The following is a 21892-nucleotide window of genomic DNA, read 5'->3' as shown; positions in this document are numbered from 1 at the left end:
TTCTTCTATGATGACTTCAGACTCAGCCTTTTCTCTTCCTAGAATTCTCCTGTTCTGGTTGCCTTGCCTATTATTCCTGCCTGATCACCCCATCTATACTTCCTGCCTGACTACTGGCCAATCAGTGTTTTATTAAAGCAATGCAACTGACAAACCTTTATAGGGTACAAGATCATTGTCTCACAGCACAGAAGTCTCTACCAACAAATGGTGCCAATGTGGAAACTATATATATATATAAAACCTGAAAGAGTTTGAGAAGGAATTTTAGAAATAAAAAGAACAGAGTTAAGCATGGCTTCTTGCTAGCAGCATTTTCTCAGGTTGGCTCTTTTGCTTGATACAAGCATGTCTCATTTAAGAGAAGCTTCCTGACTCACCTTTAGCTGCAAAAACCTTGCAACCCTTTTAGTAGGCTCTGCCACAAAGCACGTAAATGCTGTTTATGAGTAGCTGACAGCACACTTCTTGGTGGTGGCAGGGACCTTGGAATGCTATAGAGTTGTGGCAATAAACATGGTTCTGCCAGTACCTTCACCATGATACTAGACTCTCAGAAAGCTAAGGAATGTGGTAGATGCAGACGTCAAAGCCACAGCTTTAATCCTAGCAATATTGCTTAGCAAATTAAAGATTTATGTGGTCTGAAAAAAAGAGATATACAGTAAAGATAGATTCAGATGAAGAAAACCTCTAAACAGCTTAAAGTGTGTTTAAACATATTTGTAGGCTTGGGGGATAAAATAAGAAGGATAAAGTTCTTTAAAAAGAAAGAAAGAAAGTAGTTGGGTGTGGTGGCACATAGCTCCAACCCCAGCACTTGGGGGGCAGAGGCAGAGGCAGAGGCAGAAGGATCTCTGTTAGTTCAAGGACAGCATGGTCTACAAAGTGAATTCCAGGATAGCCAGAGATACCTTTTCTCAAAAAAAAAAAAACCCAAAAATTAAAAATAAAAAGAAAAGAAATAGTGTTTAAAATAAAGCCAGGTAAAGATAGAAAATACACAGAGAATCTGGATACTGTATGTTACTGTTTTGTCTTTGAATTGTTTGATGGCTGAGAAAGGAGCAATAACTACTAAAACATTTGATTATAAATGCTGCTGGATTAATCTAACATATATATTTTGAAAATGCTTTGACATCAAAATTTAAGTCAAAATATATGTTATTTTGCAGAAGAGGTTTTTGCTTTAATTTCCTCAGGAAATGAGAGGCTGTTGATTTATTCTGGGTTAAGAAAAATCAGGTTTGATCAAAGAAGACCCCCTGAAGAATCTCTGATAGGAGCAGATGGCCCAGATGATCCAACATTTAGAGGATGTCTGTTGGAGTTTCCTTTGAGTTCTACATTCAGAACAGTGTCAAGACTGCTAGCTGATATAATCAAGTCTCACAGAATATTCCAGTCAGGCCTTGACCATAGTTCTAAACTTTCTTTAGGTCCCCACAAGGTTATCAGTGTCCCCAATCAGTAGGAAGTAGCCTGGAAAACTATGCCCACATTCCTAAAATATGGATTATTATTATTATTATTATTATTTGTATAGAATGTTGGTTTCAAGTTGTTATGGATAATGGTCAGGAAAAAAAGCTTAAAAAGGGAGATTCGTTTCAGAGTTCTTGTTTTGAAAAAAAAAAACAGTGCAGGGGGGCAGGGAAGTGCTGTGGAACAATGATCTTATACCCAGAAAAGCTTTGTCAATTGCATTGCTTTAACAAAATGCTGATTGGCCAGTAGCCAGGCAGGAGGTATAGGCAGGACAACCAGAACAGTCTTCACAGAGGAAGCCAGACACAAAGAAAGCAAGATGAGAAGAACTAGCTGATAAAATGTACCAAGTCACATGGCTAACACAGACAAGAATTATGGGTTAATATAAGTTATAAGAAACCTGAGCTAATAGGCCAACCAGTTTATAATTAATGTAAACCTCTGTGTATTACTTTGGGAATGGATGACTACAGGACTGGGCAGGACAGAAACCTGTCAACAGTATTTGATAAAATTATATACCTTTCTTTCTCTTAATACAGAACATGTGCATCAATTGCTTGAAATTTTTATTTTATTTTAGGTATATGATTGTCTGCATGCATGTCATTACATCATATGCATACATGGTTTCCATGGAGGCCATAAGAACGTTGTAAGATTTCTAATGTGAGATTTCCCTCTGTATGCTGTGATTACCATTAATGAATAAAAAAACTGTTTTGGACCTATAGCAGGGCAGAACTTAGGTAGGTGGGAAAAACTAAACTGAATGCAGGGAGAAAGAAGGTGGAATAAGAGAGAAGCCATCGAGTCGCCAGAGACTGACACAAGTTGGAATCTTGCCAGTAAGCCACAGCCACGTGGTGATACACAGATGAATAGAAATAGATTATAGTAATACGTAAGAGCCAATAAGAAGCTAGAGCTAATAGACAAAGTATTGATTTAAATAATATGGTTTCTCTGTGATTATTTTGGTTCTGGGTGGCTGGGATGAACAAGCAGCCCTCGATTCCCTGGAACTGGAGTTACAAATGGTAACATGTGATATATGTGGATGCTAGAAATCAAACCCTACCCCTCTGGAAAAGAGCAAATGTTTTTAATCATTGAGCCTTCTCTCCAGCTCTACTGATCAGTAAAAATTATACAATTTAAAAAAGGCAATAAGTCTCAAAAATTGTACATATATCAGTTTAGGCATATACATTTTGATAAACTGAATTTTCTCTGTTTCACTTTTGTTTTTAATTTATTTACTTTTTAAGTGTTTCATACAGGTATGTAATGTATTCTTAGCATATCTATCTGCTATGCCCTCCATCCCTCCAATTTTCCCAACATCCTCTAACCATCTTCCTCCTGTCTTCATATCCTCTTTTATAATAATTATTATTTTCAACATGATTTTAATTAGTGCTCACCATATGTATATGGATGCAGGGATAGCCAGTGGTACATTGCCAACTAGTCAGCAGTTACATCTCCAAAGAAAAATATAACTCTCTCGGGAGTATGTTTATTCAACACCAGTTCTTTCATACCAACTAGTTCCATAATGATACTAATTCTTTCAGACAAGTGTCAGAGTTCAGGCTCAACAGATTTTCCTCACTTCAGATGTCAAGTGCATGGTCTGAGAACCATCAGGCATGTTCTACCAATGGACTGCAGATTGTAGTGTTCTTATGCCCATGTTCCAGACTCTGTAATTTACTAGCATTATTTATGTAACTCAGAAAATTACTATTGTATTGGTTTATTGTAAAGGATACAAAGAATTATATAGGGTTGAGAAGAGGTATAGGAGTTTAGTGTTCTAGCCCTTCTGTAGTCATCACACCAACCCTCGTATTTTTGTGATCACTAATTCCTAAACCCCGTGCCCAGACTACTTTTATTCTGTCATATGTATTTGTGGTGTGATGTAGTATGGATGACTGTGTGAATACATGTTCACACATATGTAGGCAAATGTGTATGTATGTATAGGCTTGAAGTTGATGTGGTATTTCTTCCTTGATTTTTCTCCTCTTTATTTATTGAGACAGGTTCTCCATTTGAACCCAGAGCTCTTCAATCAGCTATTTTAACCAGCTATCTCACCCTAGCAATCTTAGCTCTGCCTTTTCAGTGCTATAATCATTGGTGGTTGCCATGTCAGCCTTTTTATGAATTCTGGGAATCCAAACTCTGGTTCTCGTATTTTTGTGACAAATGTATGATTCACCAAATCATCTCTTTAACACTATTACATGGTATTAAAATGGAATTTCATTATGTAAGTGTTATAAAAGTTGTGTCCCAACAACTTCCCTCTCCATTCTGCCTCCTTACACACATACATCAAGCCTCTAATGTGAAGTTGCATGGATATGAGACTTGTGGAAGGTGATTACTGTTACAGTAGGTCATGAGAATGGCAATCTTCTTCATGGGTATAATGGTTTTGTAAGTGATATTTTTTCTATGCAGACATCCAGGAAAGGGTGCTGTAGGAATTCCATTAGCCAGTAGCCTTTAAGTTACATACCCATTTGGGTGTAACCTCTTATACTATAAATGCTGATGTAAAGCACGCCTGCTTTCTCTTCTAGCTGCTGGATTCGGTTGCTGCCTTTCAGTTTGACTAGAGGACTGTGATCTATGAGTCTACCCCTAAATAAATAACCCTTTACTCTATTTAATTCTGATCTAGTGTGGGATTTCTTTTTAGCATCTATCTTCAAAAGGGTATGGGAAGGCATACTAAAAAGTCATATACAAGTGAGGAAGGTAAAGCTTATCATAAAATGAATCGACTGGAAACTTGATTTTGAACTTCTCAACCTCATGTTTGGAAAAATAAATTTATGCTGTTTGAAACACCTAGTCAATTATGTATGTGGAAGCCAATGAAGACTAAGACATTAGATGTACTTAATTAACTTATTCACCATTTAATTAAACTCTATTTCTTTCTCTAAAAGTTCTAAAGTCTCTGTTGATCAAAGTTCTCCTCATTCAGTCAGGTAGGGAGTTCTACTGTGATTCCTTAGGTTCCTTTAACCTGAGTCATCTCATTGACAGAAACTCAAGTTTGGCCAAGGGTTTATGCAACTAATAACAAACGACAGTCTTGTCACTCAGAAAATCCCCAGAGTTTTAGAAGCTATGTGCCAAAATTGTAATCAAATGTTAAATACATTTTCACTATACATTTGGGGTACTAACAACCCTCTGTGTTATACTCTTGAATCCAAATGTCATTTTAGTCCAGTCAAGTCAGGTACTTCTATGAAAAGCTTGATTTCTATTCTGTGGCACTACTGGAAATGGGAGAGGGGACTTTTAAGAGTCTCAAACTTTTTAAAAGTTTGTTAGTGCCTAGAAATGTGCATGTCCCCAAAGGGGATTGTGTGGTGATGGTCTCCCGTTTCTTTCTGGTTGTCATGAGATGATCAGATTACTTCAGCATATGATCCCATTTACAATGAATGACTTTACCACAGACCCAAAGAAAGAGGGCCAAGTGATCCTGGACTGAAATCTTTGAATTATAAAAAATAATAAATAATTCTTCTTGATAAATTATCTCAAGAATTTTTACAGTGGGAAAAAAGCTGACAAGCACAGATGCTTAACAATGCTTGCAAAAGTTATGCATATCTGTTCATATATATGTATGAATATATGTATGTATGTATATATGTGTGTTATTATAAATGTATATATTCTGCAGAATCCTCAGTGTTCCTGGATATATTTATTCTATGTGTTTCAACTCTGCAGAGGATTTCTAATTAGTTAACTGCCCCCAGGTATAATTTGTCCTGCTCATATTTATAAATGAATTTCTTGCTAGTTCTGGAAATCAAGCACATTGCTATCAGTTGTTGCCTGATCCAGAACAGTGCACCTTTTTCTCAGTTATTTTAGTGGTTTTTAAAATTATCTTTTCTTGCTTTGAGGCTCAGAAGAGCAATCTTCATGCAGAGGAATGCCTCCAAAAGTTTTCAATTTTCCTTTGGGTATGTCCTGTATCAACACCCCCACATGTATTTCTCTGCTGCAGTTATGCCTATTTTTCATGCCATCATTTTGTTTCCATGTATGCCCATGTTATAGGCATACTATGGTTTAAACTGTCCTTCAGTGGTTTAATGCAACTGTTTGCTGATCCTGTACAGGAGGAGAATTCTTTTATCTTTGTGTTTCATCTGGCAAGGAAGCAATAGTTGTGGTATCAGAAACAGGCCCTGGTAATCATCAAAGACAAGAAAGGAGAAGTGAATAAAAAAAATTATGAGAAGCAAAAGAAGAGAGATTCAGCAAAAGAAGAGGGAAAAAGCCTCAGCAGCTTATGGTCAATGATGAAACCACATTTAAACATAGCTTTTAAAGTAATTTAAGGGTTCAAAGTGCTCCTTTTGAAGGTACCCTACATCAGGCCATTTGGACTAATAGAGCCGAGATTCAGCACAAAACGGGAGAGAAAATCAAGGCGGAGTGAGGAGGCTGGGTTTGAGTGACAGAATTGATTTCAAAGTGGAGTACAAGGTATTTTGGCTGTGTTTAAGGGGAGAAAGTTTCTTTAGTTAGAAATTATAGAGTAGGAGAATTTGATTTCATGAACCCATTAAGAAGGGCACTGATCTCTGCAGCCCAGACCATGAAAGAAGGCAGCATATCTGATTAAATGTTTTGGACACATATGATAGAAATGAAAGCAAACTACTGAGGAATCCATGGGAGGGAAGTCGGATGGGATAAAGGTTTAGTTACTGAGGTCCATGACCTAAGTAACCGCTGTTACTTAGTCACTGAGATTTATCCCATCTTTTATTGTGGGTTCCCCTGCAAACATTTGTGTTTCAGTGCTCGAGTCAGACCTGAAGGATTTCCATTTTACTCTTGGCACACAGTTAGTTCCTTGCTGACAAGCCATTATAGAAAATTAGCAGCAATGACATTAATCACTTTCTCTGGGGCCTTTATTCCTGTACCCTGCTAGGGATTTGTCTTTTTCTTTTGTCTGCCTCCCCACCTCCCAGGTACAAAAGATTTTCCACAAAAGAAAACCAAACTGATGAACCAAAAAGTACTCTTTTAAATGCAGATGTCTCAAGTGGGATTAGGTATAATAAGGAAATCAGGTAGCAGTCATGTCCTGGGACATACAAGAAGCAATGCATGATGCCATTCTTATGTCATATACAGCAGGCTTGAATCCAAGGGTATGGCTGCTTTGAATGGTAAGCAAACCCTCCCTCACTCCCTCCCACCCCCACAAACAAAAGTGAAGTGGTTTTGAAGAATATCAAGGTAAGGGCACTTATATATTTCCTGTTAAATAACAAAGTTCTTGAGTCTGGGTAATTTATAAAGAAAGACATGTACTTTACTCATAGTACTAGAGGTCCAAAACCATGACTCCACTCCTCTTAGGTCATTTGAGCACCTCTTGGTAGATTTGAGCTCAGTGGTATGAACACAAATAAGGCCAATAAATCACATACCAAGGTAGGAGGCCAGCAATCCTGGAGGGACCAGTAATAACTTCATTGAAGGTTCTTAAACGTTCAACCACCAATCAACGTTTTTCAAGCTTGAACACATGAAACATTGTGAAGTTGGCATATCTAAATGATAACAACCAACTTTCTTCTCTGGTCAATGAATTCAACTGATCCAGTACAAAAGAAGTAATGGAAAGTGATAAGTGGAAGATTGATACCTGAGTCAGTGGTAGACCAGAGGTTTCAACATGGTAGACCAGAGGTTTCAACCTCTATAGACAGGAATTTTGAAAAGGATAATTTATAGGCCTCAGAATATAGGGCATTTGCCTAACACATGTAAAGCTTTTGACTTGTGATGTGGGATTCCCCTCTGTATGTTATGAATATTGCCATTGGTTATTAAAGAAGCTGTTTCAGTTAATGGCTTAATAGAATAAAGCCAGGTGGGAAATCCGAACAGAGATATAAAGAGACAGTAGGCGGAATCAGGTAGACGCCATGTAGCTGCAGAAGGAGACAAATACTGGATTCTTACGAGTATGCCATAGCCTCATTCTAATACCTAGATTAATAGAAATGGGTCAATTCAAGATGTAACAGCTAGCTAGAAATATGCCTAAATCATTGGCCAAAGAGTATTGTAATGAATATAGTTTCTGTGATATTATTTGGGTCCTGGTGGCTGGGAAATGAACTAGCAATCTCCACCTACAGACATGACTCCAATGACAAAAAGAACAAAAGGAAACAGTGTGGAACAGCATCAAACAAAAAAATCAAATTATTTTGAGGACCAATTGTTTCTATAGTTAATTGTTGTGTTCTGCAACACCATTATCTCTATTATCACCAAGCAACTCCTTACACTTTTTATTCATTCAGATTTTTTTTATTTGACAGGATATTATTATGCAGTCCTTGCTGTGCATAATTTAATATACAGATCAGGATGGCTTTTAACTCATAAATATCCTCTTGCCACTGGATACTGCATGATGGGATTAAAGGCATTGTGCTAGATAGTTTTATGCCAACTTGACATAAACTAAAGTCATCTGAGAGGAGGGACTCCAATTAAGGAAAATGCGTCTATGAATATGGTATGTACTCTCTCATTAGTGGATTCTAGCCATAAATAAAGGACATCGAGCTTATAATTTGGGATCCTAGAGAAGCTAAATAAGAAGGTGAACCCAAAGAAAAACATATAGTTATCCTCTTGGATATTGGAAGTAGACAAGATTGCCAGGCAAAAATTGGGAACTTGGGGGTGGGGGGTGGGATGGGGGTAAGGGGAGAGGGGGAGAGAGAAGGGAAAAGGGTTGGATGGGGAGAGCTTGAGGGAATAGGATGGTTGGGATGGAGAAAGGGTGGATATGGGAGCAGGAGAGCAGATATCTTAATTAAGGGAGTCATTTTAGGGTTGGCAAGAGACTTGACTCTAGAGGGGCTCCCAGGTGTTCAAGAAGATGTCTCCAGCTTGTTCCTTGGGCAGCTGAGGAGAGGGTGCCTGAACTGGCCCTATCCTATAGCCACACTGATGAATATCTTGCATATCACCATAGAACCTTCATCTAGCGATGGATGGAGATAGAGACAGAGACCCACATTGGAGCATTGGACTGAGCTCCCAAGGTCCAAATGAGGAGCAGAAGGAGGGAGAACATGAGCAAGGAAGTCAGGACCACGAGGGTTGTGCCCACCCACTGAGACGGTGAGTCTGATCTAATACGAGCTCACCAAGGCCAGCTGGACTGGGACGGATGGAGCATGTGATCAAACTGGACTCTCTGAATGTGGCCGACAATGAGGGCTTACTGAGAAGCCAAGGACAATGGCACTGGGTTTTGATCCTACTGCATGTACTCGCTTTGTGGGAACCTAGCCTGTTTGGATGCTCACTTTCCTAGACCTGGATGGAGGGGGAAGGACCTTGGACTTCCCGCTGGGCAGGGAACCCTGACTGCTCTTTGGACTTGAGAGGGAGGGGGAGGAGGAGGGGGGAAGGAGGAGGGAAATGGGAGGAGGTGGAAATTTTTAATAAAAAGAAAAATGCGTCCATGAGAATGGATTATACACAGGTCTTTAAGACATTTTCTTAATTAATGATTAATATGGGAGGGCCTAACCTGGGCTGGTGGTTCTGGGTTTTATTAAAAAAGCAGGCTGAGCAAGGCATGAAGAGCAAGCTAGTCAGCAGCACATTCAATGACCTCTGAATTAGCTCCTGCCTCCAGGTTCCTGGCCTCTGAGTTCTTGCCCTGATTTCCTTTGATGATGAACAGTGATATGAAAATATGAACCAAATAAACTATTTATTCCCAAATAACTTCTTGGTCATAGTGTTTCATTACTGCAATAGAAACCCTAAGATGGGTATGCACTTCAGCCCATATATACTTTTCTATCAAAAGATGATTTTATGTTATTGCTGAGAACACACTAAGAATTATATAAACTTATTTTATTGTGATGTCATTTTTCCAGGAGGTTTGTGTTTGATGAAACAGAATGAAACAACTTTGTTGTCCCTTTTTATGTCACAGTGCCTGCACTTCATAGGTGTTTTGTAAGTGTTTATTGAATGGAATTCAAATTTCATATCCAATGTAATCCAGAGATTAATCAGATTTTTCTGACTACTCCATAAATGTCTGGTATTGAACAAACTGTGTGTCTAAAGTGTCAATAATTTTTTAAAAAAATCAAACTTAGATGTTACCATGAACTGTCTATGAACATAGCTGGCTCTAATTCCTACCACTATCTATACACAAACGTATATAAATGCTTCCCTTTGTAGACAAAGAGGGCTGGCAGCACCTTTATGCTGGCACTCATGACCTCTGACATTTCCTTCTCTCGTATTTCTGTACTTTGTGCTCTCTTTACTGCTGTTCTATCCTAATCCTTTCCTTCTCTTCTGCTCGGTATTGTCTCTATGTTCCAGATTCATCCCACCTCCCTTGCTCACTCCTTTTTCATCTGTCTCCTTTCTCTTTAGTGCTTCAGGACATTGAAATGGTCACACGGGCTCTACTCATGGGGATTTTTGGGAGCCATGAGCAGAAGCCAGATGTGGAAGGAAAATGTGCAGAGCAAATGTTACTAGTCCCATGATACTACACAGACTTCTACTTGGTAGTTCTTCCAGTATTTCAGACTTTAGTAGGTTCATTGTTATTTGTCCTTTTGTCTCTTCAAGTCCCTTGCAATGGTCCTCAATCAAGACTGCCTGTTGTGAACTTATCATCTATTGATTTTTTTTAGCCTTCCTTGCAATTCTGAGTATTTTTTCAATTTCTTACTATAATTCTGATAGATATAATTGTTTTCCAACTCTTTCTGTCCTTGTCCAAGCTCTGTACAGACCTTCCTCATCTTGATCCCGGATACTACACACACACACACACACACACACACACACACACAATAAAATAAAAAATAAAACAAAAAATCACACTCTGTCTTGATCCCGGATCTTGATCCCTCATCTTGATCCTGGATACACACACACACATACACACACACAATAAAATAAAAAATAAAACAAACAAACAAACAAAAAACCACACCCGCTGGCTTTAGGAATGTAGAAAATATTCTTTTCAAACTCTGTCGGAGTTCCTATCCTGTAAGGAAACTGCTATATTTTTTCATTGTTTTAAGTTTTGTCTTCTGTTCACTCTTTTATTCCCTAAAGTCTTATATCTATTAATCCTTTCATTGAAAAATCTACTTCAAGGGTCATATGTGAAATATCAGTTCCTACTTTAATTTTTAATTTCATACTATTTTCTACTACATTTAAATGAACATTCAAAATATTTTAGAGCACTTTCTATGCACTAAGTACTATTTTTAGAGACCCTGTCATTTAAAATCTCTTAGGCCAGAGGATCTCAACCCTCCCAATGCTGCAACCCTTTAGTATAGTTCCTCAATGTTGTGATGACCTTCACCTATAAAATTACTTTTGTTGCTATTTCACAACTGTAATTTTGCTGTGGTTAAAATCATGATTTAAATATCTGCATTTTCTGGTGGTCTTAGAAAGGATCTTTCAATCCCCCCAAAAGTCACTACCCACAGGTTGATAATCACTGTCTTAGATGATATTCATAATCTATTAATATTCCCATCTTCTTTTTCTGCTGATGCTTCCTAGTCTTTGAATAATTTCGTGACTTCATTCTTTCTTCTTAAACTATCTCCTCAAAGTTTGCCCTTTCCTTCTTTATCTCAGTTTTTGGATAATTATCTCTACTTATTTGCTTTCAATACCAACTCTGTAGCAATGATTTCCAAGTATATTAAACAAGCTCTGATTTGTTGGTTATTTAATTTGGGGCATGAGGTCAAATATATAAGGAACAAGTCAGAGTTTTTGTTATGATTTAATGTGTTTTGCATTGTGAATTCAGCTGTTTTGTTCTGAGAAAAATATGTAAGATTGGGTTCAGAAAAGGTGGGAAAATAATTAGCTCAGTATAGTGCTAACACGAATTTAGAAGTAAGAATGCTTACAAGTACTTGGCCATTGTAGTTAATGCCTATAATCTCAGCACTCCAGTGATTAAGGTCTTCCATGTGTCCAAAACCAGTTTAGGCTAAAAAGTGACATCCATGGCCGGGAGGATCAGGTATGGTTGCTATACATCTACAATTCTATCATTCAGGGGACAAAGGCAGAAGGAGTACTTCAGGTTTGATGCCATCTTTTGCCAATATAATGAATTCTATTTAATAAGGGAGTTGCATAGTGAGACCCTGTCTCAACATGCAAGCAAACAAATACAAACATCAAAACAATACAAAGAACATCGCCAAAAAAATTAAAATTTAGATTTTGTCTTCAGTGGGTACTCATTGTTCTCTTGCTGCAGCACAGGGTGGAAATCTCCAGTTCTAGGGTCATGGTGAGGATTGAGTGAGATAAAACATGTAAACTGCTATGCCCCGCCTATAGCAAGGACTGGCTGCATTTTAGCTACCTCAAACCCTTTGACCTATTTCTTTCTTAAGGAGCCAATGACAGAAGGCCCTAGGTATCAATGTGTAAATCTCTTTCTCATCAGAAAGAAAACTGCAGAACCCAGTCCTGGGACTTTGTGAAGGGGATTTGTTTATTTCACCTTACACCTAGACTGGTGATAAGTAGATGGTTAAAGATGAGTGAAAAGCTTGATGAGGGAGTTTCTCCTGCTTTCTGTACCCAGATTTAAGAAAGCTGATTAAGTAGAGTTGGAGGTGAGTGGAGCTGGCCTACTTAAGGCTCATGCCAGCACTTCCTTTGTAGATTCAGGGTCTAGAAATGGCTGTGTTGAAAATATTCTCTGAGGACTTGAGCTTGCTGTGGAAGATATTTATCTTGTCAAGTTTTAAAAGAGCAAAGCAGCAGGGATAAAATGTTGGAAAGAAAATAAAAGAGGAAGATGTAAAAGGTGGAGTAAGAGTAAAAAAACATGTGGGAAGAGAATCTGATTTAGAGAATCTTAGCTATGTACTTGAAAATGGTTCCTTCAATTCATTTTTCCCTTCTGTAACTCTCATGTCTGCACCCTCTGCTCCTATAGTTAGAGAGAGATATACCATAGAGATTCCTGCTATTTTTTTCTGTCCCTATAGTGAACTCCCTGTTCCAACAAGATGAATATGCTGACAATTGCTTGAGCTTTGTTCCTGCTCATCGAAGATGACTCTAACCTGATTTATGACGATAAATTGTGGGCCCAGTTTGTTACTTTCTAGAAAGATCTTTGCTTCTTTTCTCCAAGGCTATGGAATGGACAAAGGTCTAAAAGCAGAATATGTTCAAGGACCTTCTCAGACACTACTACCTGGTTATCTACTTCTGAAATTCTGGAAAATTATGAGTCCAATGACTGTCAATTCTTGTGCTCAGGGTGTGGTAATGACATGTAGATGTACATGTATTTGATGGCGAATAGGACATTTGGAGGAGACTGGAGGCTGAATGAGCAAAGTAGAGACACTAACAGCTGAGTGTCCTTAGTTTCGAAAGGCCAATAAAGTCAGACCTCAGAACACAACAGGTACCTACTTCCAGGGCAGAGGCTTCTGCTACCTATAGCAGAGATAGACAAGAGCTTTCAAGCACAGGTCAGCCTTCTTTACTGGGCAGATGATGATCACTAAAGGAAGGTCCTTCAAAATCAGGTGCTAACAGAAAGGAGAGCTACAGGGAAGAAAGGGAAATTGAGAAGAACTTTCAGGGCTGAGACTGTGAGCACATTACTTCTTAAAAACACAAGATAGTGTTATGGACATTCTAATGCTGCACCAAGAAGGTCATTTAAAAAAAAGGTTGGGGAAGGCTTTAGTCTGATTTTTATTTTTAACCCTATTCCAGAGTGTGGCTTGCTAAAATAAGCTTAGTATTGGATACATAAACCTCTGTGACAGCATTTCTCAACCATTCTAATGCTATGATGCTTTAATACAGTTTTTCGTTCTGTGGTGACCCAGAACCATAAAACTATTTTCATTGCCACTTCATATCTATAATTTTGCTACTATCACAAATTGTAATATAAACATCTGTGTTTTCTAAAGGTCTTAAGTGACCCCTGTGAAAGAGTGATTTTACCCCTAAAGGGGTCATGACCCACAGGTTGAGAACTGCTGCTCTATGAGCAACAGAAGAAATCCACGAAAAGTTAAATACTACTATCATTCATGAGGGGGTGCATGTTAGAGAATGAAGTAAGCAGAATAAGTCTCCCCCAAATAAGAACTCTGAGTTCTTTTTTTCTCTCATTATCTAACTACATGTAAAGAAATAAGATAGTAATTACTGCCATAATCAAGTCAGGGAAGAGAGTCTGGGGAGTTTGACCCACACTAGAAAAAGAGGCCAGTCATTGATCTTCTAATAGCAAGTGACATCATCCAAAGTAGTATGTGATACATTAGTAGATTAGACTTCCAAAGGAAGGAATTAGCGTGGATTTTAGAGTCAGGACAGTTGTTCCGAAGTAAACTCCTCTTACTGTATTAGCCTTACTATAAGAGGCTGCATTTTCAATGGGTCTTACTTTCTTTCCAAACAGCCAAATAATGGCTTGGAATTGTCACAGCAATTAAATGGGAATTCATTTACCCCATTCACTTGATGGCTTATTTAAGCTTTGGGTATCTGAGCATCTAGCACATTTCAGGTGTTGAGCTGTGGGTGAAATTAAAAAACTTGATACTATGCAGATGTGCACAGTGCACACCTATTTGTTTCTCTGTTGCAATGGTTTTAAGTTTTTCAGTGTTCAATAGTTCAAATTACAGTCTCATGAGTTCAGGGCTTCAGTGTTAGGAAATAGTATTGATTGTTTAGAAAGCAGAAGAGGGTCACTCTATGATATTAAGTGTGTTCTGGCAATATTTCCATCAGATCTGCTGGCATGATTTAGGTATTCTGAACTCTGAGGCCTCCTTGATAGAACTGCTATTTCTGTCTAGCTTACTTAGTGCTGGCATCTTTAACTAAGGCTTATAGACACTGTTTATGGTAGTGAGTGACCCTTTGGTGTCATGGCCTTTGTATTATGGACAAGTGGAACTGAGGTCACTTGTTTGCTTGGAGACAGAAATGGTCTGATGAAGTGCCCTAGGTCACAGGGTATGCAGCTGTCTGCTTAGAACTTGACAGAAAGCAGCTGAGTAAGAATGACTAGCTACTAAATGGATGTTAATTACTGCTCACGGCTACCCCACAGGTCAGAGGACAGAAGGATTCTGATGTCAGGTCTGACTTGCTGTGGCGGGCAGCAGGCTACCATGTACCTTTGATTAGAGTTGTGGTTAGTTTAACACAGCCAGATGGACTCAGGTGGAAATAATGAGATTTACCTAACTTGCAGAAGGACAGTTAATAATCAGTTTCTCTCTGAACTTCCCCCTCCCTCCTCTTAATTTAAATCATTACTCTTGGGCTGTGGACTATAATTTCTGAGCCACACTTTCCTTGATGGAATTAAAATTAGTAAGTCTAGACAGAGTGGGCTTATTCCAAATTCTCATTTGCCAAGTTCTTACTCTGTGAATTTGCAATTATTCTGTTTAAACAAGGCAGAATTACACAAGAATGATTAAAATGATTACAAATTGCAGTACAAATGGCAGTACTCCTAGTACTGACCCCTGATCCCACAGTGAAGTAGAGATTTGTAGGAGCTTGCATGTAGTACATTATTTTTATAGCATCATCTCCTTAGGTGGCATTTGGAAGGTATTAGTTCTGAATTTTTTATGACTATTGAAATGAACATTTAAGAGTTAAAACAGGGGTCCAGAAGTCTCAGTTGGTAAAGGCACGTGCCATCAATCTGACAGTCTCAATTTGATCCCAGGACCCATATGGTTAGAAGGAATAAACTAATTCCTATATGCTTTACTATGACCTCTGCGCATGTGTGCAGGTAAGTGCACAGGTGTATACACATATACACAAACACAAATGAATAAAAGTTAAAAAAGAGAAGTAAATACTGAAGTGAAGCATCTCCTATATGAATAGAACCCATATATTTTACCGTAGGATGACCAAGGGTACAGTGTCACCTTTACAGTAGCTGAATAATTACATGTTCTGAGTGGAAGAGAAAATTGTGGATCCTAATTGTCGTTTGTCATTTCTGAATATATGGACTTTAGAGAAATAATTCCAATGCAGGAATGGAAACATTACCAGGAAGAGAATGTGAGGAAGGTTTTCCATTTCCTAAAGTGAGAAGTTCAATGTGGCAAAGACAGTCTTCAACTAGCAGTGCCAATAAGATTTTCTGGGTTTCTTTCCATTTCTGTCTATAAATTCATCAAGAAGAAAGGGATCCCAATTAAAAAGATAGCATTCCAGATGAATGCGGTCATTATGCCAAAGTATTTCATCTTCAATATCTCCCTGTGAATCAAAGTGGAACTCTATGAGTGGAGTGTTTAGGGTAATGCCATTTTTATTTAGAGGTAGGTGGGGAGTGGTAAAGGGAATTGAGTTCAGGGCCTCATGTGTGCCAGGCAAGTTCTCTGTCATGGAGATACAGCTACAGCATCCCCCCCCCCCTTTGATAGTATGGACAAAAATCATCTCAGATCAATTCTGTTTTTATCTAATGTGTCAGATCTGCTCTTTGATGGCTAACAGTGACCAGTGGTTGGAGGAAGAAAAGGAGTGCACTACAGTTTTACTTTCCCATTAAAAAACTGCATAATTTTTTAAGTGAAGTTAATGGATTATTGGAAACCAAGTCAAAGGCATTTCTTGAAGAAGGGTTTGTTTACAGCATTTACTTCTAAACCTTAAAGAAAGCAGCCTTCATCCTGTGGCTAGATTTCCACCTTTAACGTAAGAATAATACAACAGGATTTAGAAGAATAGAGCCAGTCACAGCTAGTTTTAAAGTTTCACACAGCAACTCAGTTTGGAAGTTCTAAGAACTCTAGAGGTACTAGGCTATGTCAGACTGATGAATTATGTAAAACCTGTTTTGCTTGAGCATTATTAATCATCCTCAAGCAAATGAAGACATGCTAATTAATTTGTGGTGGTTTTCACCTGCAAATGCCAAAGGAGCTAAACCAAATTAAATCTTCAATTTTCTTCAAGACCAACACCTTGCTAAATACCCTTTTCAATTCAATTTCAAAGACATGCTTCTTTGGACACCGAACTTACCTGCAGTTTTAAAATCTTAAGGGCTTTGGAATGTGTAAATTGAAGTTTTTCATATAGAACCTGGGAAACGTATGGATAAAATTCAGTGTTATAGCTTACAAACTACCCAGGATATAAGAAAACCTTTAGTAATTTTGCTGCTTCATCTCATGAATAGATATTTTATAACCCTGAGTCAGATGCTTTTCTACTTGTACAAAGGAAGAAAGAGACATCTAAAGAGATTTTCTGTGAATTTTCTAGGCTGCACAGTCTGTAATTACAGAGTTGTTGTGTAGCACTTTCCTCTGTGGTTAACATTGTCCTTTTTGGAGAAAAACTCATCAAGACACAGCATATGTGCAAGGAGATAAAACATCCATCCTTCAGAGAAGTTCTTTACTTTAAGAAGGTAAACAACTTAAAATAATTTCAGGAAGTCCCTGAAACTGACCAGATTCAATAGGTCCTTTCCTCCCTTAGCATATATAAACTGTAAGAATTGCTGAAAGACTCTCAGAGAAGCTGAAACTGGCTAGAAAACTCTGAGAGAAGGTGAATTACATACAATATTCTCAGACCAGTCAAACTGTGCAGAAGAAGCAGAATTCTGCTGAGCTGCCCAAAAGAAGCTTAGGCCAATGCAATCATTTGTAAAGGACATCCTTCTACCTGGTTAGCTGCTTGCAAGTTGTACAATGTGCTTCAAGCTTCCAGATTCCTTCCCTCAGTTAGGGTGGGTTTTGGTAATGACTTTTAGTCATTACTATTCCTGTAACTCCTCACCTACAGCCCTGTAAGTAACCTCAATAAAACTCATTTATTCATCAAATTAGAATTTGGTGGTGTTCATACTTTTGTTTGTAGTCAGTTCCCTTGCTGGGGTGAGTAGTTGTTTGTTCATGGTTCCCAAGGAATAAAGTCTTATATCAGGAACAGACCGAACTAAAGCAGAATTGGGGAGGAATGATTGCATAGTCCTGATTATGTGTATCAAGGAGTGCAGCTTTGGCAGAACAGTTTGAGTAGAAAACATCTGACTTGGAGAATCCTGAAATGAACCTTTCTTGATGTGATATGTCTGCTTTTTATGACAAAATTTGTCATTGTAGATGCTGAGACATGCAACCAAAGCAGATTCCTCTATATTGAAGAAAAGTCAGGGTCGGGAATCTACTGGAAAATCCTATGAATCTGTTTGGCTCTATGTTGTGTGGGAAAATGTGGATGGTTGATAAGTGGACTTTGTGTGTAGGTATAAAGGTGACCTAAAAATCTGAAAGGCATAAACCACTCTCCTTGTCTAGGAGAGTGACACTTAAGGGCTAAGAGAGTCAGCAAGTTGTTACAGAGTATTTGGGACCACCGTTGTGTGTAGTTAAATAGATCGATCAATTGATAGATAGATAGATAGACAGAAAGATAGATAAATACTTAAAGGCAAAATGGTTACTTAATAGAAATTTGTTGTTTTTAAGAGAGGGTAAACTACAATGCTTTCTTATTCTTTCCTATAATTGGCAAGATATAAGAGAAAAATACAAGCTAATTTTTTGCTAAAGAGTCTTTCCTGGGACACCAAACTTAAAACCCAAAGATTCAGATTTTAAAAGTGATCTTTGATGAATAGTTTACTGGATCAGATGATACTCTGACCTATGACCTGAGGAAAAGTTTAATTCATTAAAGAATACAGGATTAGGATTGAGTTTTAGAAACTTTGCTGAGTCCCATGGTAGGGCATGAGTTTTGCAATGTAAAAGAGGCTAAAATCATAATTACTTAGGTCACCTCTAAACTGGACTTTTAAGGGGATAAAATCAAGTATGAATTAAAGCTTCATGCTAAATGGTGGACATTTTGTTTTAGGGTCAATGTTAAATATCCGGGCCTTAGTGGATGCTAGAAGCAGGTATGCCTCCAGCTCCTGGTGGCTGCTAGGAGTATCTAAAGCAATAAACATCAGTAGGTAAGCACAGATACAAAACTAGTTGAAAGGATTATGCTTGACCAAGGGGTGAGAAGTTACCTCCCCACATTTCTCTCATAGGTGAAGAGATTGCTTACCCAGCCAAGGAAGTAGGTACAGTAGGCAGAGTTTCTCTGTGTCCTGGCAGCCACTCACAACAACCACTTAGAGACTTAATATTAATTATGAATGCTTTGACAATAGCTTAGACATGTTTTTAGCTAGCTCATATAACTTTCATTAACCCATTTCTTATCTACTCTTTGCCAGTGCTTTCTTTGAACATTGCACATTCATCTTGCTTCTCAGTGCATCTGCTTTCAATTCCCGAGACTCTGCCTTCTTCATAGCATCCTCTGTGTCTTGCTGTCCTGCCTATATCTCTTGTCTAGCTACTGGCCAGCCAACTCTTTTAGTAAGCCAATCAAAAGGTACCTTGGAAAGATACATCTTCACAGTGTACAACAAATTGTTCTATAACATTTCCCCCATTTTGTCAAATTAAAAAAGGTTTTAAGTTTAACATAGTAAAACTATATAACAAAACTATTTATCAAATAGGAATTACAGGTACAATATCTATTCCATTTGTATTTGGCAAAATTGAAGAAATTATTCTATTATCTAACTTATCTTTGTGAGTCTAAAGTTTTATACATAATTTACTTTTTTATCATAACTAAGGAAATCTGTAAGTTTAATTATTTAGTCTTTAACTCGATCACAGACAATAGAAGAATGAAATGTTGCCAAAGGATGAGGTATCCCACTGCCTGGAAATTTACTCAAAGTTCTTCTGTAATATTGGGGCATCCAACTTTGGCCTAAGGCCTAGGATATCTGACAGATATTTTTGAGAAGGAGTGAAGTTTGAAGAACTATCTTACCCTGTCTTGGCAAAATTTGGCAGTTGCTTTCTTTTGTGTCCTGTCAACGTCTAGTGAGTTGGGGTCCCTGGGTAAGGGTCTCGCACAAATCAGGACACAGGGGATAGAGAGTGTGAACAACTGCATAACAAGCTTTATTTTGCATGTCTTTTTATACAGACTACAAAGCATTACCTCAGCTCTGAAGCCCCCCTTTTTTCATGTCCATGATCATGAGAAACTTTTACTTCACCCTGCAAGAAACAATACATCAATTAATAACAGGAATAAAAATGAAAAGAAGTACATAAAAACACGGCAAAATGTATACAGAAGCAAAACATTCCTTTGTAACTGGTAGAGTGTGAAGAACTGAGCTCAAAGGCCACTTCCCTATCCAGGGTACAGATTCTTTTTTTTTTTTTTAACTCTCAAATAAAGATTTTATTAACAAATTATTTTACAGATGAATGCTTTCAAATAATTAAAGGTCAGATGGTTTTTAGACATGAAAGTTGTCATAGAACATAAACATACAATTATCAAGAGGCTACTATATGCGTGTACAACAACTTATAGGCATCATAATAAAATTAAACCAATCACCGACAGACATAATATGCAAAGCTCAATAATTGCCATCGAGATGTATTTGTCAAATAGGCATTTATTATTTAAGACAAAGTCTTGCTCAGATTAGGTGAGTCTCTAGCCAGAATCTTTGGGCCTTCCTTAGTCCTCTAAATGCTGGAATTAGATGCATGCATGGCAACAACTGGCTCAGCAAATGCTTTACGCATGACCATATGCCTGGTACTGTAATAGATGTCTGAACAAATATAGCACAACACCTGCCCCATGGACTCCATTTCAAGTGGGACGATGGCTACAGGAACAAGTATTTCCCATTACAAGATTATTAGGTTAGCTACAAAGTAGTAGATTTCATAATGGCATTTTTACACATGTTTTCTTCTTCCACACCCTGCCCTCTGGCCGCTGCCTTGCCCTCCCCTCTGTCCCATTCTTGCTGTTTTTCCATTGCCCACAACAACCTAATTTCTGCTCTCCCAGTACAATATTGCATTATCTTCTGTCAGTGCCCCTGTACCCTAATCCTTCAGGTCTATTTTTCCCTCTCACAGTTCTCTAGTTTCATGAGTCATCCACACATGTACACCAACGGGTAAAGATTCTGACAGACCGTTTGAGAAATGGGCAGAGAAAGTTTGCTTTCATCTATGCTTGCTTTGCGAAGCAACTGTTTCCCAACTTTGTCTCATCTATCATGGGAGGAGGCCTGCACTCTAAGCCAGTTCTGCATCTCCACATTGTCCTGCTGGTCCAATTTGGACAGCATACTGTCAGCAATTGAGGCAAGGAGAGATTTTTATACAAAAGGTTAGCTTTTGCCATAAAAAATTCACTGTAGTATCTTTGATGTCTATCATCCTCTTTTGAAGTAAATTGATGCTGTCATGAGCAGATATTTCTACTAATGAAATACTTTAAATTATTAAAAGGCCATATTGTATAAGTATTCGAAGTATTTGAAAACCATATATCTATCTAAATAGATCTGTGTATGACTGTGAAAGCATATATAACATGACTGTTAATTTGTATTTTAAATTATACATTAAATTTTAAATGAGCTGTATAAACTCAATACACCAAACAAGAATAGGAGCATACATATATTGTAGCAAAAATTAACTTTAATTTGTATCAATAAAACAATATTCATACCAGTGAGAAATGTTTGGAGATTAATACTTATTTTTTAATGAAAGTAGATTCAATAACCTACCCTTTTATCTCATCACATCATTTTTATATCATATCTTCCTTTTGCTTTGGACAGAGATCTTTGAATTGAGTTTCTTTTTGTGGTGGTATTTTGTTTGTGCTATAACAAATAAAACTTACTTAAAGATCAGAGTGTGGAGCTAGCCAGCAGTTAACCATGAAGCCAGGCAGTGTTCGTATATACTGTTGATCCCAGCACATGAGAGGTATATACCGTTAAGTCCTCCACTTGAGAGGTAGAAAGAGAGTGATAGGACTGGACAGAAAAAGGAATATAAGGCCAGGAAGAGACAGGAGATTAGCTCTTTTGGTCTGAGGATTTTGTAGAGGAAAGAACTTTAGTGACTGGTTGCTTTTTTCTTTATCTAATCTTTCAGCTTCCACCCCCTAAAAATCTGACTCCAGGCTTTTATTATTAAAACCAATTAGATTTGTACTACACCTGTGCCTAGCTTTTTTTTTCTTTTTTGCTATAAACAATAGCAACTTATAACCAATTCCCCTAAACAATGACAAACATCCATAATACATTGAATAACCAAAACCTACCTAAATCCCATCTCTTGGGAATGTGGGTTTCTTT

This window comes from Chionomys nivalis, chromosome 11, assembly GCF_950005125.1.
Source record: "Chionomys nivalis chromosome 11, mChiNiv1.1, whole genome shotgun sequence".
Lineage (NCBI taxonomy): Eukaryota > Metazoa > Chordata > Mammalia > Rodentia > Cricetidae > Chionomys > Chionomys nivalis.
Note: the sequence above shows the minus strand (reverse complement) of the source record.